General features: G+C 47.8%; 1 protein-coding gene across 2 annotated transcripts in view; it reads left to right on the top strand.

The window, feature by feature from the left end:
- Window positions 1–21,163, top strand: part of NACC2 (NACC family member 2) — a 55,648-nt gene that overhangs the window by 10,261 nt on the left and 24,224 nt on the right. Inside the window, exon 2 of one of the 2 annotated variants that reach the window (XM_083875533.1) lies at window positions 17,284–17,360. The exons of the other annotated variant lie outside the window; for it this stretch is intronic. The gene's annotated coding sequence lies outside the window, so the exon portion shown is untranslated. The remainder of the gene's footprint in view (window positions 1–17,283; window positions 17,361–21,163) is intronic. 2 annotated transcript variants of the gene reach the window in all.

Raw genomic sequence — 21,163 nt, 5'->3', positions numbered from 1 at the left:
TGTACAAATGGCTTCCTCCTGCACCTCTGCTTTTGCCTTTAGTTCCTGACCTAATTAGCCATGAGTGATGGTGTGAGCAGAGATCTCGTGGCTGCACCCAGCACCTCACCCCTGGCAGAGGTTTTGGGAAGATCCCTGCCTGCTGGAAGGGACACCTGGCCCAGTGGGGTTGTGGCAGCAGCGTCACAATCTGAATTCCCAGTGCTCCATCCCTGAGGCAGCTGGGCCAAGGCAGGAATCACCCAGTTAAACCAGTGTCTCCTGCACGTGGTGGCAGGCAGGGCATGCCCTGTGCTGCCACCTCTGCCTGGTGGCACTGTGAGATGGGAGAATCCGCCTTAATCACCACAGGTCCATCTGATTGTGTTACAGCTTCATTTCTGGGCCCTTGCTTAACCCCTGCAGTACATCAGAGGCTCTTGTGAAATGTAAAGTGCTGGAGCAGCAGCACAGGAAAAAGCTCTGCCTTCTGTGAAGCCAGACTGTTGCAGCGTAATTTGTTTTGTAAGATTTTGAAAGGCAGTGTTGCAATCTGTAACAGTAGAATAGTGGGAAGATGGTCAGGTGGTTCTTGGGACTTCAACAGACAGATTTCATGTCTGTGTGTTTTTGCAACACCTTTCTATAAAGGGAAACATAATTTAAAATATGATTACTTAGTGTTGTAACAGTCTTCTCAAACGTTTTTGCATTATGCAGAGATCATTATCAGAGGCTGATATTAACTTGCAAAGAATATTATGCAAATCATTCTCCTGTTCTTCTAAAAAGAAATTTCCTTCATAATGCAAAGCGTGACAAAAAAAATTGTGCAGAGGCTTTTGGCAAAATTACATTCAGAAGATGTAACAGTTTTTCTGCTTACTAGCACAATCCGTTTCTGCCTTTTGACTGGATTTGCTCAACTCAAGCTGATAAAGGCTGAATTTTAAAACCAGGGCTGGGGTTGGGGGGAGTGCATTGTACCTCGTGGGTTCAGGGATGGTCAGGGAGGGTTTTTGTGCTTAGGTTGTTGTTTAAAATCCATCCTGAGGGCGATTACAGGCTCTGATAGTCTCAGCTGTTTGGTGCTCCCTGAAATTATGGGGTGGTGCCTCGTATTCCACAGGGTGGGGATGCTCAGCATCACCCTCGGCACGAGCAGCAGTTCCAAGGAGCAGGACTGGGATAGATTTCACAGGGACAGAGTCCCCAGGTGTCCAGCATCACCAGTTTCAGCCTCTGGACCAGTCAGACCACCCTGAACTGGGGCACTGCAGGGCTGGTGGGGTGAGTGGTCCTGCCCCATATGCAGAGTCACAGGATCACTGAGGCTGGAAAAACCCTCTGGGATCATCAAGTCCTGTGACCCATCCCCACCTTGTCCCCAGCCCAGAGCACTGAGTGCCACGTCTTTCCTTGGACACTTCCAGGGATGGACACTCCCTTTCCATGGAGAAATTCCTGCTGATGTCCAATCTGAGCCTCCCCTGGCACAGCTGGAGGAGCTGTTTCTTCTTATCCTGTTCCCTGGGAGCAGAGCCTGTCCTACCCTGGCTGCTCCCTCCTGTCAGGTGGGTGTGGAGAGCAGTAACATCTTCCCTGAGCCTTCTTTTCTCCAGCCTTGGCATCTTCCTTGTGTTTCTCCAAGCATCAGCACGTTCCTGGAGGTAATCCTGGCCAGGCTGAAGCCATTGAGGATTTTGCCACTGACTTCATCGCTCCTCCACGTATTTTTCTGTTTGTGTTATGAACTGCTTGTATCATTTCAGAGCTGCCCCTTTCTCACACAGAAACCAGACTGTGGTGAAATCGAGCGGACTGTTTTATAGCTATTGGCTGTTCTGCTCTTCTTATGGATTGATTGACAAAAATAGAGCCTGATAAATATTGTAAATGACTAAAATACTTGCAAGCTGTGCATCATAGTCAGCTTTGGAGAGGCTTATTTGCTGTAGAACCCCGTTTTCCAGGCACTTAGCACCATTTTGAGAAAATGAGGTCCTGAATTTTTTTTTCAGGCATTTCTCAATACAAATGTGATTGAGAAAAGTCAGTAATATTCAGACATGTAGATTGAATTACAGCAATGGGGAGAGTTTTCACTAACACGGGAAATTTTCAGGCTCTCTTTTTGTGTCTGGTTAGATAAATCAATATTTAAAAATCAACCCAAATTAGATAAATAAGCTGGAAGTCATAGTTAGCATTCGTCAAGCAACTTAGGCTGGATGTTCCGGCGCTGCCTGACTCCACCTCTAGCTGCAGGGTTTCCCTGTTATGAACGGGTGAATACTAATCCTTGTTTATTCCCTGCTGCAAAGGAATGGATTTATCCGGAGTTTTCTGCCTTGAAAAGGAGCCCTGGGTGCGAGCGGGGTTGGGGCACCTTGGGGCAGGTGCGACGTGTGCTGTGAGTCCCACCCTTCACACCTTCCACCGACACCAAAATCCTTTCTTTGGATGACACAGAGAACTTTTTACACCCCGAAAGTGGCCCCAGGGTGTGGTTGGGACATGAAAATCAGAGCAGTGAGGGGTTACAGGAGTTTGCTGTGCCCTCTGCTCCCCTGGCATCTCCTGGGGTCAGGACGGGAGCTGTTGGTTGAGCCTGGAACCCTCTGAGTGAATTACAGGGAAAGGCTGACTTTTTATTTTTTTAGACACTGCAAGGAAGGCTGAATCAAAGTAAGGGAGCGGGGAGTGTTTTATTCTAAACAGTGTGGCGGAAAGGAATCTTTTTATCTTCTGGGTTTCTTTGTTTCCGGAATGTTTTGTAGCACGGACTTGTAGCAGAGCGGTGTTAAGCACATTCCTGCAGATCTCTTTCTGGTAGCCTCTGGAAAAGGGTGATGCTGCCAGAATCAAATCAAATATTTAGCTCTAACTTTTTTTTTTTTTTTTTTTTTTTTTTTTTTTTTTTTCCTTCAAAGGATGCCTCGTTATGACTCTGTGGGTTTTTTTGTTGTATTTCTTAGAGGAGTATTTGCAGTGTTCATCGAGCTCCTTCCAGAGAAGCTGTGGCTGTCCCATCCCTGGAAGTGCCCCAGGCCAGGCTGGACAGGGCTTGGAGCAGCCTGGGATGGTGGAGGGTGTTCTTGCCCGTGGCAGGGAGTGGCACTGGATGGGCTTTAAGGTCCCTTCCAACCCAAACTGCTCCAGGATTCTGTGATTCCCTTTGTTTTCCCCCTTTTCCCAATTAACTTCATTTTAGGCTGTGAGCATCAGCAGTGGCTTTTACCCTCTGCTGCCCCTGTGCATGTTTTACATCCCCACCTGCCTCACTCCAGCCGTGTTCTCACCACCAGGCATTAATAAAACCAAAGCAGAGCCCGGCGTGATCCTCCCCTGCCTCTGTCTGCTGCGGGGAAACTCTTCCCAACAGAGTGAAAATTGCAAGTGGTTATGGAAATTATGGGGCAAGGGAAGAAATAGCATTCCAGCCTGGTTTAATTTGTGAGTGGATGTCCTGGAAATAAGTTATAGCAATGCATAGCACAGGTTGTTCTAACGTGGATGACAGGCTCGCCCTTGTTGTGAGCGTGATGCTGCCTCACGATGTGGGAGCAGATATTATAACCTTGAAGAATCTTGTAGGACATGAAAGTTTTAATTAAAAATCCAGCTTGGTCGAGGGTATTTTGGTTTAGTATGAATGTCTTCATTTCTTTTGAAAAAAGAATTAAATGAAACCCTTAGTATTCCTTTTTTTTTTTTTTTTTTGATTCCTGCATATTTATTCTTGAAGTTGAAGCATTAGAAAATAATTGAGTAAAACAAAATCCACAAGGCTTCAAATTACCTCTAGCTTAATGTTTTATTTAAAAGGTTTGCTAACTGACATTCTTTATAATGAATTAGGTCACGCGGCTCCGAAGAGTGTTGTCGGTTTTCTTTTTTACATTTAAATTTGAGGCTGCTTCCCTTGAAACTTGGGCTCTGCTGCCAGAGCCGTGCACGGCTGTGACTCCCCGGCTCAGGGAATCTCACTCTAATTATTCTCAATCACACCAGTGCAAATGAATATATCCATGTTTGGAGGATCGAAGCGGTGTTGTCATGGCAATCTCTGTAAGGTCATGAGAAACTCATGGATATTGTTCACTGCCTCTCCTGGGAGGTTTCTCCTACCTTTGCAAGGCTCTGGATTTTGGAGGGGGAGGTTTGGGGAATAACTTTGAAGCAGGATCTTGTCAGGGTTTGGTTGGAAGGATGTGTTGTTTTCCTGCTGGGGGTTCAGGTGGAGGTGGTGGAGGGCTCGTTCTCCTCTGGGCACCACATCCCAAGTCAGGATGGGGACCAGGTTAGCTCTGGAATGTGGGATCCTTCTAAATCTCAGGGGCAGCAGTAGAGTCCTTGGGTTGGTGCTGGTTAGTGGGGCTCAGAGTGCTGGGATGAGCTTTGGCTTGGGTTTTGTTGGGGGAGCTTTGCTTGTATGCAACTTAGAAAAAAACCCCTCAAATCCCAAATAATAACAAGCCCTAAAGCAGTGACAAGACACCAACTTTTTTTCTTTAAGGCCATGTTGGATGGAGCAACCTGGTCTAGTGGAAGTTCCCTTGCCCACGGCAGCTCTGATCATTTTACAAATATCTGGTGTGGAAGGACAAAGGAATTCATTGAGACTAAAATTGGAATTCACTAAAATTGGTGTTTTGCAAGTCTTGGTTGAGGCAATCCATGTAGTTGTGGTTTTATGGTTTTGTATTTCTTTTTGTTTAAAAAAAAAAAAAGAAAATGTTATTGATAGAGACCCATCAAAGCATTTTAATTTGCAACTAAATGCATGTTAAAACTGTAATTATTTTGCTAACCCAAGACATACATACATATATGTACATAAATATATATACACATACACACCCCTATCTCTTTGAGCCTTCAGACAGCTCTAGCACATCCCTGTGCCAGTTTTATTTTTCTGTGCAGGTGGCTTGGTCTGAAAGATCTGCCATTATTTAATGATTGATACCAATATTCTACAGAACCACTGAAAACTGAAAGAAAATCTCACACTTTATTGGCTGTAGAGGAGCCGTGGCTGTGCCCGCAGGGTGTCGGGTGAGTCTCTTGCATTATTTGTGTTATCTGCACTTAATTGCTTCTGGTTGCTGAGTCTTTGGAGATGTTGAGCCTCTCTGATCTTCTCCTCTCACACCCAAGGTGTTCTCACGCAGCAAGGGGAGAAAACAGGTTTTCACAGGGTTTTTCACCTGCCAGGTGTGCCCTGTTGGGCCATCCCTGCAAGGCCTGGCTTGCAGAGTCCCTGCCCTGCCCAGGTGTGCCCCTGTCCACACGGACACCCCAGGCTGGCACCTCTGCCCTGCCACTTGTCTGCCCATCCTGGGTCAGTTTTGACCTGACTTTCTCTAGAACCTGATGTGGGTTGGATTAAAGGGCTTTAAATTGGAATTTTAGTCGAGGTGTAGAGATGAGTTGGTGTTGGAACCCTCAACAAAACACTAAGCAAGTGGAATTTGCAGTTGAAGACCTATTTGCATGTAAAAATCATTTCAGTTGACCTTCTGGCCCACGGCTTTCTCATTGGGATATCCATTAACACTTCCAGGTCTCCAGGACCTGCCAAAAGCCCTCTGAGAAACTTTGATCCATTCTGCCTTGCCCACCCAACACCTGGAGGAGTGGCCACTGAGCTGAGAGGGGAAAAACGTGTCTGATGAGGTTAAAAAAAGGCACAGGGGAGCCTTTAATGCTGGGAAAACAATTAGCTGCAGCTTCTGCAGTATTTAACAGGGCTTCAAACCCCTCTGATTATCCCCAGCGTTGGCTTTTGTCGATCGTTTGGTTGACTAACACATCCCTTTCAGCTTTGGTGACAATAAAATGTGAGTAAGCAGAAAACTCAAAATTTCTGAACGATGGCTGGTGGCAATTTCCTAATTTCCTGAGTGAGCACAGGCTTCTTGGCGTTTCATTCCTGTGCCAGAAAGACTATTTGCTCATACAAAGTTCTTCATTGTAATAGGAAAAAATCAATTTGATTACTTTCATGTCAGCATGCATGTCTAATGGCTTAGAAGTTATTGCAGCCATAAAATATACAGTATCATTTCTCTCTCACTCTGAAATTTGACAGGATTAATATAGTCAGCATGAAATCTTAGTCATAAAGTCGACCATAAGTGATGGTAAAATTAGCTGCTGAAATCGTCTGCTTATGGAAAGCATCTTCTGTTTTTCCTTCAGGGGAAAAAAAATATCAAGGGGCTGGCGTGTGAATGGGAAGGAAGTGTTTGCTCTGATGGGAACATGTCCATTTTACTTTGTGCCCATGGATCTGTGATGTCCCCAACAGCCCCAAGTGTGCCTTCACCACCCGTTCCTCACTGCTGGGTGCTGGTGGTGGGGCTGGGCTTGGTGTCCAGCACAGCCCTGCAAGTCATTCCCTGTGTGAAACGCAGAGAAGCTCACTGCAGGGTTTGGAAAGCTTCATCCCCTGCAGAGGCTGAGTTTGGGGTGGAAATCAGGGTTTGTGGTGGGTCCATTGGCACCCTGTGCTCCCCAGTGCAGGGATGGGGCTGCTCTGGTTGATCCTCGTGCAGAGCAAGCCTGGTCGTGGTTGAAAGCTGTTTTTTTCCCTTGGGTCAGTGAGGTTGGAGGGAGGAGAGGTGCAGCTGAGGTGGGACTTCAGTGGATGCTCTTCCTGCTGGTGCTTCCTGCTGCCACCTTTTTGGTCACCCTCACATGGTCCCCTTGGGAGGTGGCTGAGCACCTTCAGAGGGGGCACAGAAGGAAGTTCTGAGCTGAGATTGAGAAAGTTCTGCTTGAAGTTGAGTTTCCTTCTGTGTGCCTGCCCTGGGAGGCAGCAGATGGTCAGGGCAGCCTCTCCTTCCTGCTCAGCCGCCTCCAAACCTGCCCTTGGAAGTGGAGAGGAAGTGCTGGCTTAGGCAGATGTGTGATCCTGCTCCAGCCCAGCCTCTGAACCCCTTCTTAATGGTTTTGTTTCATGATGTCTCATTTCAGCTGCATTGGGTAAGGTGCCTGTGCTGCTTTTTCTGCTTATGAAGCTGATTCCAGGAAGAATTAAGGAGCTTGATATCTTTAATAGCAATGAGCTGCTATCTTTAATATCAACTTTAAAATTAAACCAAGGGAAGGCATCATCTTGTTTATGGACATTAATTGCCCATTCCAGAAGGTCCCAGAGCTGGGTTTCATTGCCAGCCCTTGGCCTGCTTGGCTTTGCAAGGGGAAATTTCTCCTGTTCCTTGAGCAAAGACACAAAGTTTTACTCCTCCAGGGGGAACCAAGGGTTCCTGACGTTGCATCCGGATGTTCCAGCTTGGCTGGAAGCTGTGTCCTGCTGGTTTCACATGTTCTGCCTGCCTTGGCAGCCCCGTGGCGAAAAGTTAATATCTGGTCATTGGTTTTGGCTGCATCTCCAAGGCAACTTCATTCATAGGCAGCTCCCGGTTGATACCAATCCGGACATGCCTGGGTGACTAACTCCAGCTCCTGTTACATCCCACAGGAGCTGTTAACTCCTTCAGTCCAGGCAGGGAATGGGCACAGAGCAGGTGGATGCCATAAACACCCAGCAAATCTGACCTGCTCTGTTTGGGTTTCCTTCCCAGTGCCTTTTTCAGCTTGGAGGGAGCAAAGTCGCTGTTTAAGACCCTTCTCAGCACAGACAGGTCTAAGACTCTAAGTTTGTTTCTCCTGGAATTATTATGCTTCATTATCCTCTGGTTTGGGCAGAACGTTGCCTTCAGGATCTGCACTTACTGCAGAATTGCATTTGGGAGAAAGGAGCTTGGCTGTGCACTGCAACACACTCTGAAACGCAGGAAAAATGTGATTTTGTGTTTTGTGCAAAACCAAGGGAGGATTTTCTTCCAAGGGGCAGGAGGTGAAGTGAGACCACTCTGTTCTCAAGTGTCTTCAGGATCCACAAGCCCTGTGAGGTTAAACATGGAGGTGTCCTGGTCCCTCACTGGTGTGCCTATTTCTGTGTGAGTCCTCCAGATCCAGGTTTACAGCCTCCAGAGACTGCTTCGATTCTCACCAAAAGATGTAGGCAGGAGGAAAACGAGCCAAACTCTGGGCTTTTTTGCTCTTTGTTTCTCTCACAGCAGTGCAGAGAGGTGCTGTTCCAGGAGATGATGGTTTGTCCTTAAAATCCACAGCTCTCTCTGGGATGGATCCCAAAGCAGCAGTCCTCAGGAAAGCATCTCTCTCCAGGAAGGAATGGGGCTGGGAGAGGGGCAGGATGAGTCCAGCTCAAACCAGCCCCAAGCAAAGCTTGTCTTGAACATGCTGAGCATTGTAAAACCACAGGATGGTTTGGTTTGGGAGACACTTTAAAGCCTTGTCTTATTCCAACCCTGTTCCAAGGGCAGGGAACCTTCCCCTGGGCCAGGACAGTGGGATGTTCCCTTTTCCACGGTGCATTTGAGTCCATGTGCCCACCCTGGATGTCGTGGTGCTCTGTGGGGGCCCTGGAGGGGATTCGGCAGGAGGGGACAGGTAGGAAAAGCTCACTGGGTTTCACTGGGCACGTCCCTGCCCTCCTTGCAGCCCAGGTGGGGCTTCCCAGCAGGAGTCAAGGGTCCAGGTGGCTCTGGGGTGGCTGAGATACACAAACCTGAGGCCCTGTTAGTTTTTTGATGCATTTTAGGAGCTCTGTTACGCTCAGGCTGAGGATGAAACACGCTGGGAATATGAACCTGCTGTAACTCAGGATGGTGCCTGTGCAGTGGGACAGGGACCTGTGGAAAAGTTAATTAGACATGGGATAAATTATCCCAGGGACCTGGGGTGCAGCTTGGGTCCCCTAAAGCCTGTCTGGCCAAGCTCCCTGCTCCAGATGCTGCTCTCCCTTCCTGGGGAGGAAAACCTGCTCTCGGACTCTTATGGGGCTGCTATAACTCTCAAATTTTAATAATAGATTACCATTAGTATCAGCCTTATATAATGCACAGCTCATTATTGCTTACTCAGAATAATTTTGCAGCCTCCTTATAGAACCTTGGAACTTTATTTGCTGAGTATAAAATATGCAGAAATGCATGAATAGTTTTAAGACTTAGTACCCTAAACTAATACAGTGTGCTGCTTTTTTTTTTCCCTGCACCATGATTGAAGTCAAATTAACATATTTACCTTCAGTGCTCCCAGGAGTAGCATTAAAAAATTCAAGAGGTGATTCAGAATAGTCTCCGATTTACTGTGTTTAAAGCTGGATTTCATTTCTCAGTAAAGCCATGCAAACACTTGACTCCTTTTCAGCTTTCCATCCTCTTTGCTCCCCGTGCAGGTCCTCAGACTTATCAACAGATGGGAGCAGTATTATTACCACTGCATACCCAAAAGGAAGCTTTTTATTTTATTTTATTGGTTTTTTGGGATGGTGGAGAAAGCAGGGGCAGAGAGTAAGGGAGGAAATGAGTTCTAACAAGGGGCACAGAAGTGTAGCTGCTGTTTTAATCTGGAGTAAGGAGAAGGATGCTGTGTGGTGGTTTCTTGTCTTTCCTAGGGCAAATCATGGAGCCTAATTTTGGCTCTATGTTCTCATTTTCCCAGGAAAAAAAAAAAAGCTGTGTAAAGGCCAGGGTAGGAAATGGAAATTGTTACTTTATTTTGTAAAACAGCTTTTGCCCAGTAGTTTGTTTATTCTTACAAATGACACCCATGCCATCCTGCTGTGCTTTGATTTATCTCTACAGCTACAGGGTGCAGCTCCAAGGATTTCAGACCCCACAACAGTCTACAAATCCTGCTCCAAAGCCCTCAGGCTGCTCCACCATCACCTCTGTCTTTAAAACCTGTAAGTGCTGCAGGAAAACCTTTGACCTTAACACTTTTCCTGCCCCAGGGAATAAATATTCTAGGGAGAGAGTCTGTGAGAGGAGGCTGGGTCTGGTCAGTACCCTCTGAGCAGGACAAATCTGCCTGTTAATTCTCTTTACCATGCACCAGAGATACTGCAGTGGGTTTTTTCCATGCCTGCTGCTAGATTAGGAAGTTGTTTCAGCAGATGTTGTTTCCTAAGAAAATGGGTTAATGCTTTGGTGGTTAGGACGGTGTGGCAAAAAAGCTTATTTGTGTGAGGTTTTGGCTAATTGCCTCGCAAGAGTTACAGAGCATTGCAGCAAGTTTCCTGGATTTCGCAATCGCCACGGTGCTGGTTTAACTGGCCAGAAAGATTTGCAAAAATACACAAATAAGTAGAAATGTAGAGGCAAAAAAAAAAAATAAATCACTGGCTGGCTTGCTGCAAAAAAAGCTGGAGGGTCTTGTGAAGAGGTGTCCAGGTCTGAGCAAGTGGCTGAGGCTTGGGGCTGAGTGGATCTCGGGGTTTTGTGGAATTCCAGAATGATTTTTATTGGAAGGGACCTTAAAGTTCATCCCATGGGACAGGGACACCTTCCACTGTCCCAGATTGCTCCAAGCCCTGTCCAACCTGGCCTTGGACACCTCCAGGGCTGGGACAGGACTGCTGCCCACTGCTGCCTTGGCTTATAGGACTGGTCCCAGCAGCACTGGTGGAGCTGGGAGCTGCTCTGAGCTGGGAGCACGGGGAGGAGTTTCCATCTGAAGGCAGGGATTCAGTAAAATGGGCCAGGAAAATGCAAATCAAATGTTGCTGTTTCTAAGGGCATCACCATGAAAAGACTTTCACTGCATCAAAAAGCACAACAGCAATGATCTGGCGGGACTGGGAGGGACCTGGGAGCTCTCCTGGGAGCCTTGGGATGCTCCAAGGAAGGCTGGCCATCCTTTAGCACCCCTGCCATCCTGTGCCATGGATAAAACCTCCATCTGGGCCAGAATTCCCAGAGCCATGTGCTGACACAGCTCCAGGCTGGGGGCTCAGGCATCGGCCAGCACTGCATCCCCCAGTGCTGCCTAAATCACTAATTTGGTTCTGTCTGAGCAGCAGCACAAACCAGGAATAAATGGACTTGGCTCCATAAACTTAACACTTCAATATTTTCCCAGGCAGTAGAGAAAAAAAAACCACCAACATTTGCTTTCCATGCAAAACATATAAATCTTGGAAAAGTTCCCGAAGTTGCGTGTTTAACTGTTCATATCTGTGTTTGTAGGAGAGAAGTGGTTATTCCCCTGGCATGATTATTTTCCTTTTCTAAGAGGAAGCTGGAATGTTTGTGAGGAAGACATTTTAAGCCAGTGGTGGGGATGAAGGAGAGTGAGGGCACAGTGAGGTTGGATGGGGAAAGGAAGCACCTTCCCCCATTCCCTCTCTGCCAGGACTAACCACAAGTGCTGTTTTGGCTTGCTGTGTTTTGGGGCTGTTTCTGCTTGTCCGCTGAGTTTTAGTGAAACACAGATCTGGTTGTTGGCTTCTTTTAATCCTACCCCAGTACAAGAGCTGTTAGTGGAGTTTATTTAAAGTTAAGATCGTGGATGCTGCATAAAACACATCTTTTCCCTCTTTCCCAAAGCCCTGCTGCAGGTGGATGCTCCTTTATTTCCTGCTGATCCCATAAGAGACGCCACTGTAATCATTCAAACAGAGATGCAGAGACAGATTATTTTTGTATAAAATCACTGTTTCTCAGAAAATCCTCCAGGAGATGCTGTGGGGACCTTCACTGGGGCTGGGGTGATGCACAGCTCACAGTGGCACCACCCTGTCCCCGTCCTGGGGGTGCAGGTGGCACTGGGATGAAGTGGAATGGGGACTGGGATGGAGGAGAGGCTCTGGGCTGATCGTCCTGCCTGCAGCAGGACAGGCTGGAAATTTCCCAGCACACTGACCCTTCATGAGCACTGTGAACACACAGCTGGATAGAGATAAACCCACCTCTGCAGAGGGAAAAAAATCCCAATAATCATCCTCCAGCTTCTCCCCACAGCCCTGTGTGCCTTGCTGTCACTGCAGTCCCTGTTCCAGAGCTGGAGATGTTTAATTTATTTGTGTTCTCCTAACACCTTTCTGTTTCATAACAGGAATCACTCCCGGGTTTGGCCGGGAGGCAGCGGAGCTCCCTGTAATCCAGGAGTGAATCAAAGCAACTTTTTTACAAAACAAGATTCTCTCTCACTGTTGCAAAAGAGCTTTGGGGAAATCTGGTTTTTGTGGTTAAGGATCTTACTCTTGATGCACAAGGAAAATTATGTGTAGCTTTTATTTGGCCCAAAGGATTCTTACAACATTATCCGTATTTCCTTTAATTTGTGGGATTTCTAGTAAATGGGCTTAAAAATAGGTCTGGGCAAGATGCCAGGGTACATACGAAGAGCAGAAAAGCTTTGCAGGCTGTGAGCTGCTCGCTTTCACTTCTCCCTGGGCAGGGCTGGGGGCACGGGGCGGTTGCTCACCTTTTGGACTTAAATTTAATGACGCCTCTGGAATTCTTTGGAAGTCGATACAGCAGGAAAAAAAATAAATCTTTTCACTCTTTCTTAGAAGTGCTGCAATGTAGTTGCTGAGCTGGACTGGAGTCTGGGAAGGGGCAGGGTGAGCTGCAGCACCAGGGGAGGGCAGGAATGGGGGGGATGATTGCAAGGGGAGGTCTGCACCCATTCACTGATGGGATTTAGGGACCCTGGAAAACCAGAGTACAAGTAGGAGCAGAATATGGCAGTGATAATATGTTTGGGGTTTTTTTTCTTCTTTCCACTTTTCATTCTCAGAAGTCTCTTTAAGCCTTTTGTTAAGTGGGAGAAATCTCAGGAGGGAGAGCTGATGGCTCAGAGCCGGGGTGGCCACGGTGTGCCCAGCTCACTGTGGTGGTATTTAGCTGATTCCCTCAAAATCAGACCAGTTCAAGTGACTTAAAAATGCCTTTTTCCCTGGGGACAACCTTCCATTAACATGTGGTGGGTTTGTGCAGTGGGAAAGGGAAGATAAGTGACAAAAGATCCGTTTGGCATCCAGCCTTCCTCGCCCCAAGGTCCTCTTGCCTTCCCAAAGACTGGGAGTTTTGTCCTGCTTTTGTAAAATTAATTTAATCTTTGGGCATAAATCTGTTAAACTTCGAGTCTTGTGGATGCTGTGTCTCTCTGTTGTGAACAGTTTCTTGGGAGGTGAAGAGGAGGGGTGGGGAGATGGATGAAGATTTAGGAAGGTTTTGAGCTTCCTGGGAGCAGCAGCAGTGTGTTGGATCAGTGTGGTGGGCAAGGAGCAGGGATGGGTTGAGGCTGCAGTGCTCTTGAACTAAAAATGTGCATTTTCACATGGTGCTGGTGATGGACTTCCATAAAATCAAGAGGATTTCCATAAAGGCTTTCCATAAAATCGTGAGGATTTTATGGTGCCTGATGCAGAAGCGTCAGGGAAATCCTTTGTGCCACTGTCAGGAATGTACTAACAACACCTTTTTATCCAAGGATATCGAGGTGCTTTGCAGAAATAAATCTTCTGGTGCCTCTGTGAGCTGGGGGAGGTGGGGTCAGTGTATCTGTGCAGGTGAGGACACCTCAGCCCTGTTTCCCCCCAGGGTGCAGCCTGGGCTCCTCAGCTGATGCCACACTTTTCCCTAAAAGCTGATAAATCCAGTGTTGTTGTGGAGCAATCCTCCAGGATTGTGGTGGCTGGGGATGAAGTCCCAAGAGCCACTGCCAGCACCACACAGTTCCCCAGGATCCTTTCTGTGGAGACAGGAGAATTTGCTGCAGCTCCCATAAAAAGGGCTGATATTTGGGATGGATCTGGAGAGAGCACAGGGCTCTCTGACACCAAACCTTTCATGGCAGAGCATCAGCAGCAGCTGAATGGGGTCTTGAGCCTTTTCCACAGGACTGATGCCCACTGTGGGGCAGCTCCTGCCTCCAAGGGCTCTTCCATGTTCTGGGGAAAACACAGCAGAGAGAAACATCTCTGCATGCTTTTGGTACATCGTGAGCAGGAATCAGCTGTTTCCTTCTCCACAGGGAGCTGCTGAGTGCCAGCACCCCAAAACTTTCCTCATTAAACCTTGGGACTGAGCAGCTCCCAGCCCCAGGGCCTCTCTCCTTGCCTCTCCCAAATCCAAATCCTGACCTCCAGCCAGCCCAGCGCTGGGCATCAGTTCACATTCGAGCTGATGTTTCAAATTTACCTCCTTTGCTGGGGATCAGCTTTCCCAGGCACCCCGGAGCAAAAGGCTCCTGTTGTTCCTCCAAAGCCAAGGTTAAATGGGCAGCTGCAGCCCAGCCCCGTGGGAAGGGCAGGTTTTTAGGGATGGTTTTGGGGAGATGAGCTGGCACTGGGGGGTGGCAGCTGGGAATGCTGCTGGTCCCTCACCAGGGCTGGGATGTGTCAGCTCCTCTTCAAAAGCAGACAACGTGAGCCCCTTTGATTCTTCTTTTTAAAAATAATTGGGTTTGCGAGCGTGGTTTGGGGGGGGAGGTGTTTAAAAGATTTTTAACTGAGAGCCAGCGAATTTAATATTTTCTGTGTCTTGGCTGTGTTGTGATTTACATTTGATTTTTAGGCATAATTAGAAATGCAAGTGGAGCGCTTTGTGTTTTACCTCTGCTTCAACTATTTATGGCATGCTATGCAAATGAGGCAAGCTATGAATATTAAAGATTAGAGTGTGTTACAAAGTATCACTGTCTTTAATGAGTTCGGTAATGGGCACAGGCTTTGGAATATGGAGGTATTTGCTGTTGTGTGCCGGGGCTTGGCGCTCCGCAGCTCCGGCTTTGGTTACATCCCAGGGGAGCGGGGCTGGGATTTAAATCCTCTCCAGCCCCTGCTCGGCTGCAATAGGTAGGTGAGAGATTCCCAAGCGTTCCCATGACAAAGGCGGCTGCGGCTGGCGAGAGCTGCTGATGGATTATTTCACAGAGGCTGTTGCAGTTCTTGTCTAGGTCAATCCGTTTCATCTGCGGGCGGCGTTTTTTTGGAGATGGATCTGAGAATGCGAAAGCCGCTCTCTCCTCGACCTTTTCAAGGTGCTTTTTTTTTTTTTTTTTTTTTTTTTTTTTTTGCAGCGCTGGGAGGGAATCTTAAAACCCCGCTCCTTTTGGCCAAAATGGAGCTGCTGCTCCACCGGCACGGGCACCCCGAGAAATTCCTCTGGCTGCTCCTCCAGGGTCAGGCTCGGTGGCAGGGAATTGTTTTGTGGTTATTGACACGTCTGGAGGAACATCTGATCCACTGGAGAGCAGAGGGATGGCAGTGGGGCCCTTGGATTAACCCCTTCTCCATGGAGGAGTCGGGACAGCCTGGTCTTGGCTCTGAATCCCTGGCTGGGCTTAGCCCTAAATCAGTAACTGGTATTAATTCGAAATCAGCCACTGGTTTTGGCTTTAAATCAGTAACTGGTTCTAACTCTAAATCAGAGACTGGTTTTAGCCCTAAATCAGTGACTAGTTTTAGCCCTAAGTCAGTAACTGGTTTTAGCCCTAAATCAGTAACTGATTTGAGCCCTAAATCGGTCACTGGTTTTAACTCTGTGAGTGGTTTTAGCCCTAAATCAGTAACTGGTTTTAAATCAGACACTGGTTTTAGCTTTAAATCAGTAACTGGTTTTAGCTCTAAATCAGTAATTGGTTTTAGCCCTAAATCAGTAACTGGTTTTAGCCCTCAGTCAGTAACTGGTTTTAACTATAAATCACTGACTGGTCTTAGCCCTCAATCAGTGACTGGACTTAGCTCCAAATCAGTGATTTTACCTCTAAACCAGCGACTGATCTTATCTCTAAACCAGCAGCTAGTCTTATCTCTAAGCCAGACTCCGGAGCTGTAAAAGAGGAAGGTGGCAGTGTTTTGGGGTGCTCACAGAGGCTCCATCCACTGCCCTGCAGCACCAGCTCTGCTCCAGCACTGGGATCCCTGCGGGATGCAGGAGGAGGGGGGAAAACCCAGCCAGATATTTGGATTTTATTCCAAATGGGGCTTGGGGAGGGTGGGCGGTGGGGAGGGGGGAATGCAGCATGCCCCAGGGAGCGTGCTTTTCACATTCGAGGTATTTAAATTACAAATTTTGATGAGGAAGATTGTCAGCAGTATTCAAAACAGTGCTTAAATTCTTTTGAAACACTGTCGAGCTGTGCTGTGGCAGTTGAAAAGTTTGGCACACAAGAACTTGGCCCAGAAGTTGCTGCTTGGGTTTTTTTGTTGGTTTTTTTTTTTTTTTTTTTCCTTTAAAACTCAATTCATCTGTATTCAAGTATCCCACATGCTTAAGGAAAAATAACCCCACCAGGCTCATACTGGTTTGAGACAGAGCCTTGCCTGCAGGAGAGGCTGCAGAAGTGATTGATCTCTAATATTAGGGGGGTTCTCTGTTGGTTAATCAGCATTAATAACTATTTGTACTTGGAAAAAAGGAAGAGTTTTGCAGTGTTTGCGTCTACTCATGAAAACGACCAGCAGACTGAACTGGGGTTTGACATTTCTTGTGATCCACTGGATTATAAGTCTATATGAATTAGATAGACCTAATATAAATTTTAATATATATATATGTATATGTATATGTATATGTATATATGTATATAATAGACCTAAAAATATTTATATTTTTGAGGGTTGGTCAGTGTTTGTTGAAGTGGGACCAGCTCAGATCATGAGCTCTGGGGAGACTTTCTCACTCCAACCTCTGACCCCTCTCTGCTGCAGAGATTAAAAACCCCCTAGGTTTAAGGAATTTCTGTGCTGGGCATCAGCAGGGCTCTCCCGGCAGCTCAGGACTTGTCAGATGTTGATGGACATAGTTTGACATATAACATGTATATTTAAAAAATAATATATTGATCATGCATCATCTATATTATAATATTTCATATGTGTAATCATCAGCAGTATATATATCGTACAATATTCTGGGCCGCAGTGTTGTCTGGGGGTGTTTTAGGCTGTGATCCAGAAATAGTCACATTCTGAAGCTTTGGGCACAATTTGTTGCCCCCAGTGAAGGGGTTTGTTGCAGGAGAAGAGGCAGAAATGAAAAGTCAGTATTGAGGCTCCTGCACTTGATGATCCTGGGAGCAGGGATTGGTCTGGAGGGGTTTTCCCCCCAGGGAAAGGGGAGACAGGGAATTCTTTGCTGGAGTACAAGCAGTAAACGCAATATATTTAAAAATGCAGGTTTTCAGCTTGGCCTCCACCTGCCTGGGCAAAGTGAGGTGGCGACCTCATGTCACCAATTTGAGGTTTCTCAGGGCTTTTGCTGAATGACCAAGCCCCTCATTTTTGAAGGACCTCCTGTGCAGCCTCGTGTTTGCCTGTCAGAGCCCAGAAGCGCAGAGTTAAATTTCTGCAGTCTCTGACTTCCCTTGTCTGCAGGCTTCTATTTCCATTAAGGATCAAGCTCGGATGCAATTGTAGCTTTGCTTTATAGAGTATTAAAAGTTTAATGTATAAATGTCTCCCTTCACCAGAACTTTTTGGCAGCCCTGAAATTCCTACAAAACCACGAAGATCCCAATTGCTGCGTGGGCTCAGCTGCCCTTGAAGAGTTAAGTATATTATGTCTTTTTTTTTTTTTTTTTTTTTTTTTTTTTTAAGCAGGGAGAATAAGCTGTAGCCAAAAGTAAAAGTCATTAATTTTAAGACAGAGATGTAAGCAAAGTTTCCTTCCCCTCTGCAGGTTGGTCAGGGTAGGCTATGCAGTAATTGAAAAGTAAAGGCAATTGAATTACAGGCTCCCGTCCAAACCGAGTGCGATTTCTTCTTCTTCTCCTTTTTTTTTTTTTTTTTACAACCTCCATTGCATCAGAACTAGGCAGTATTCCTGATGTTCTCATGTGTGTTAATGCTGACTCACAGACTAACTTGCACAAGAAAAAAAAACACACAGGCAGCTCCACCATACTAGGTAATGAGCTCTAGCAAGAAGCAGCGTCTGATGTTTTGTAAGCTTTTTTTAATTGACCTTTTAAGATATTTACTTTATTTTAAAGCTTTCTGTTCCGTAGTGGCACGGTGCTAGGACTGAGTCATGCATGTTATATATTGCTAGCTCTGCTGTTGTGTACTAGGAGTGAGGAGAATAGGATTCAGCATGGCACTTGTCTTTTTTGATGTGTTACGGATGGGAATTAGTGCTTGTGATGGGATGCTGCAGGCAGGGTGATGGGGTGCTCTGTGCTTTCCTGTAGCCATAACTTACTCGGGGTCTTGAGTTTTTATTAGATGGCAAAATACTCCGTTCTGCAGAATAATTGTATTTTCTACCCATGTCTCTCCCTTCTCCCTTCCCCTTGCAGCAATCTGAAAAAAAAAAATTTAAAATGTTGCATTTTCTATTTTTGCTTCTCCTTGCTTTGAGAGCTCTTAAGATCAGTGTTAGGGAAGGGGGAAAGAGAGAGGGAAAAAAAAAAAAAAACCCTAATTAAATAATAATGGCAATAACACGCTTTGCCCTGGCTGAATGACGGCACTTTTGGAGCTGCCGGGTGGGTGACCTCGAGGAGCCGCGGTGCTCCCGGGCTGCCGGTGACTCACCTTGCAGCAGGACAGAGCCCGGGGCTGTGCTGGCACCGCGGGGGGGACACGGGGCTGTGCCAGGGGATTGGGGTGAGACCCCTCGGGGCTGTGCCAGGGGATTGGAGTGAGACCCCCTGGGGCAATGCCAGGGGGTTGGAGTGAGACCCCTCGGGGCTGTGCTGGGGTCCCCACAATGAGACCCCTCCGGGCTGTGAAGGGGGATTAGAGAGTAACCCCTTGGAGCTGTGCCAGGGTCCCCATAAAGAGGGATCATAAAGAGACCCCTCAGGACTGTGCCAGGGATTGAGGTGAGACCCCTCAGGGCAGTGCTGGGGTCCTTGGGATTGTGGCAGGGTCCCTATAAAGAGACCCCTCTGGGCAGTGAAGGGGGATCAGGGAGAGACCCCGTGGAGCTGTGCCAGGGTCCCCACAAAGAGACCCCTCAAGGCTGTGCAGGGGATTAGGGTGAGACCCCTTGGGACAATGCTGGGGTCCTTGGGGCTGTGCCAGGGTCCCCACAAAGAGACCCCTCAAGGCTGTGCAGGGGATTAGGGTGAGACCCCTTGGGACAATGCTGGGGTCCTTGGGGCTGTGCCAGGGTCTCCACAAAGAGACCCCTTGGGACAATGCTGGGGTCCTTGGGGCTGTGCCAGGGTCCCCACAAAGAGACCCCTTGGGACAATGCTGGGGTCCTTGGGGCTGTGCCAGGGTCTCTACAAAGAGACCCCATAGGGCTGTGAGGGGGGATTAGGGAGAGACCCTCGGGGCGGTGCCAGGAGATTGGGGAGAGACCCCTTGGGACAGTGCTGGGGTCCTTGAGATTGTGCCAAGGTCCCCATAAAGAGACCCCTCAGGGCTGTGCAGGGGGACCGGGAAAGACCCTTCTGGGCTGTGCCAGGGGACTGGGGAGAGAGCAATGCTGGGGTTCCCATGAAGAGACCCTTGGAGCTGTGCAGAGGGACAGGGGAGAGACCCCTCAGGGCTGTGCCAGGGTCCCCACAGAGATATTTGGGGCTGTTCCAGGGTCCCCAAGGCGAGACCCCTCGGGGCTGTGCCAGGGTCCCCACAGAGATATTTGGGCCTGTTCCAGGGTCCCCAAGGAGAGACCCCTCGGGGCTGTGCCAGGGTCCCCAGAAAAGCCCCCAGGGCTGGACCAGGATCCCAAACTGAGCACTCCCAACCCCATCCCCGGGCTGCCCTGGCGGTGGGGCTGCCCACACCTCCTGAGCTGCACCACCAGCATGATTTCAATTCACTTTTCCATCTTCTTCCCCCCTGATTCCCTGCCCCAGCCTGCGGGTCTGTACTTTCCGTGGGAACTTTGAGGATTCTGGAGCCGCGGTGGCTCCGTGGTGCTGCATGTCTGCTGCGTGTGGGCTGCCCGTGTGTTACTGAGTAATATTTGCAAATTCACTCTCTGCTCTTAATAAGGCAGAAATAATCTCCTTTCACCCATTGCCACTGGCTGCTACACTAAAAATAGGGTCCGTCCCCGCCGCTTGCCACTTGCAGCATTTCAAAAATAAATACTTTGGAGCTGCAGATACCAGTGCTGCAGGAGAGGAGTCTCGCTGCCATTTGATTACTGAACTTAACCTTGTTTTCTTCCCCCTGCCAAACGCTGTGCAGGAATCCAAACCTGTGCCCCTTCCCCTGCTGCATTTTCTCACCTCAGAGAGGAGATGCTCAGTTTTTGGGGTGGGGGTGAAAAGACTTTGCATTTTGGCTCTTTGGCTCCCTGGCAGGCACAGCCTGTGATGCAGGGGTGGGGGGAAATATGCTCAGCCTAGACTTGAAGTGCATTTTATTTGGCTTTCTTTAGCTATTTGTTTTATTTAACTCTTTAGTTTACTTAACTCTATTTTATTTAACTCTTCCTTTTATTTGAGGCATTACAGCATCTCCGGGCTCTGGGAATGACACTTGGCCACTGAGTTTGCAGTGAGCTGTTGCATATTTTCCCTTGGGTTTATACATTTCCTTTGCATTAAAAAATAGGGCAATAACCCCCAAACCCTGCAGTGAGAGCAGGGCAGGTGCCACCCCTGTGCCTGGGGGATTGGGTGGCTTTGGGGACTCCCTACCCAGTTGGGTGACATCCCCCTGCCAGCTTCAAATCCAAGGGTGGGATTTGCCTCCCCTCTCTCCTCATTTACAGAAGAAAGGGAAGTTTCCTTTGACCCTTTGGGGCCTTCAAGGGCAGGACTTTTCAGCTCTTTTCTTTTCCCGGGCTTTGGCTGGGGGGGTGGAAGCCTTTGGCCGCTTTGTCTCCCACCCCCGGAGGGTCCCTGTCCCTTTGTCCCTGTCCCAGCTGCTGCCCAGCTCACCTTCCTGGGGAGCTGCAGGACTTGGGAGATCTCCGGGGGGTTTTGGGGGAATGATTCTCCACTGAGCCTCTCTGTTGTTTGGCTAAGAAAATAGACAATTTAAATACATTATCTAATTATTTCTGATTACTCCTGGGGGAGCTCTGATGGCAGCATCCTATTATAGGTCGATGCTTTTTTTCCTTTGTTGCTGTCGCCTCGCCCTGACCTTTCAGGCCTCGGAGCAGGGAATTAGTTTGGAAAAGAGCAAACCTGCTTTTTCTTTTCTTTCCCCCAAAGCAGATGAATGCAGAAACTGAGAATTCCCAAACTCTCCTGGAAGTTGTCTCAAATAACGGCTGCATTTTTTATGAACATCTTGTGACAAAGGCTATGACTTTACAAAAATCAGGCAGACATGTACAAATTATCCTCCCGTATCCACGAGCTGGGAAAAGAGGCTGCCATCAGAAAACAAAGTGATGTTTTGCTTGAATGGTCACATATGTAAAATGATCAAGGTGGG

This window comes from Zosterops lateralis (genome assembly GCF_965231275.1).
Source record: "Zosterops lateralis genome assembly, chromosome: 20".
Lineage (NCBI taxonomy): Eukaryota > Metazoa > Chordata > Aves > Passeriformes > Zosteropidae > Zosterops > Zosterops lateralis.
The sequence above is the reverse complement of the archived record's forward strand: the minus strand, read 5'-3'. Positions and strand labels throughout refer to the sequence as shown.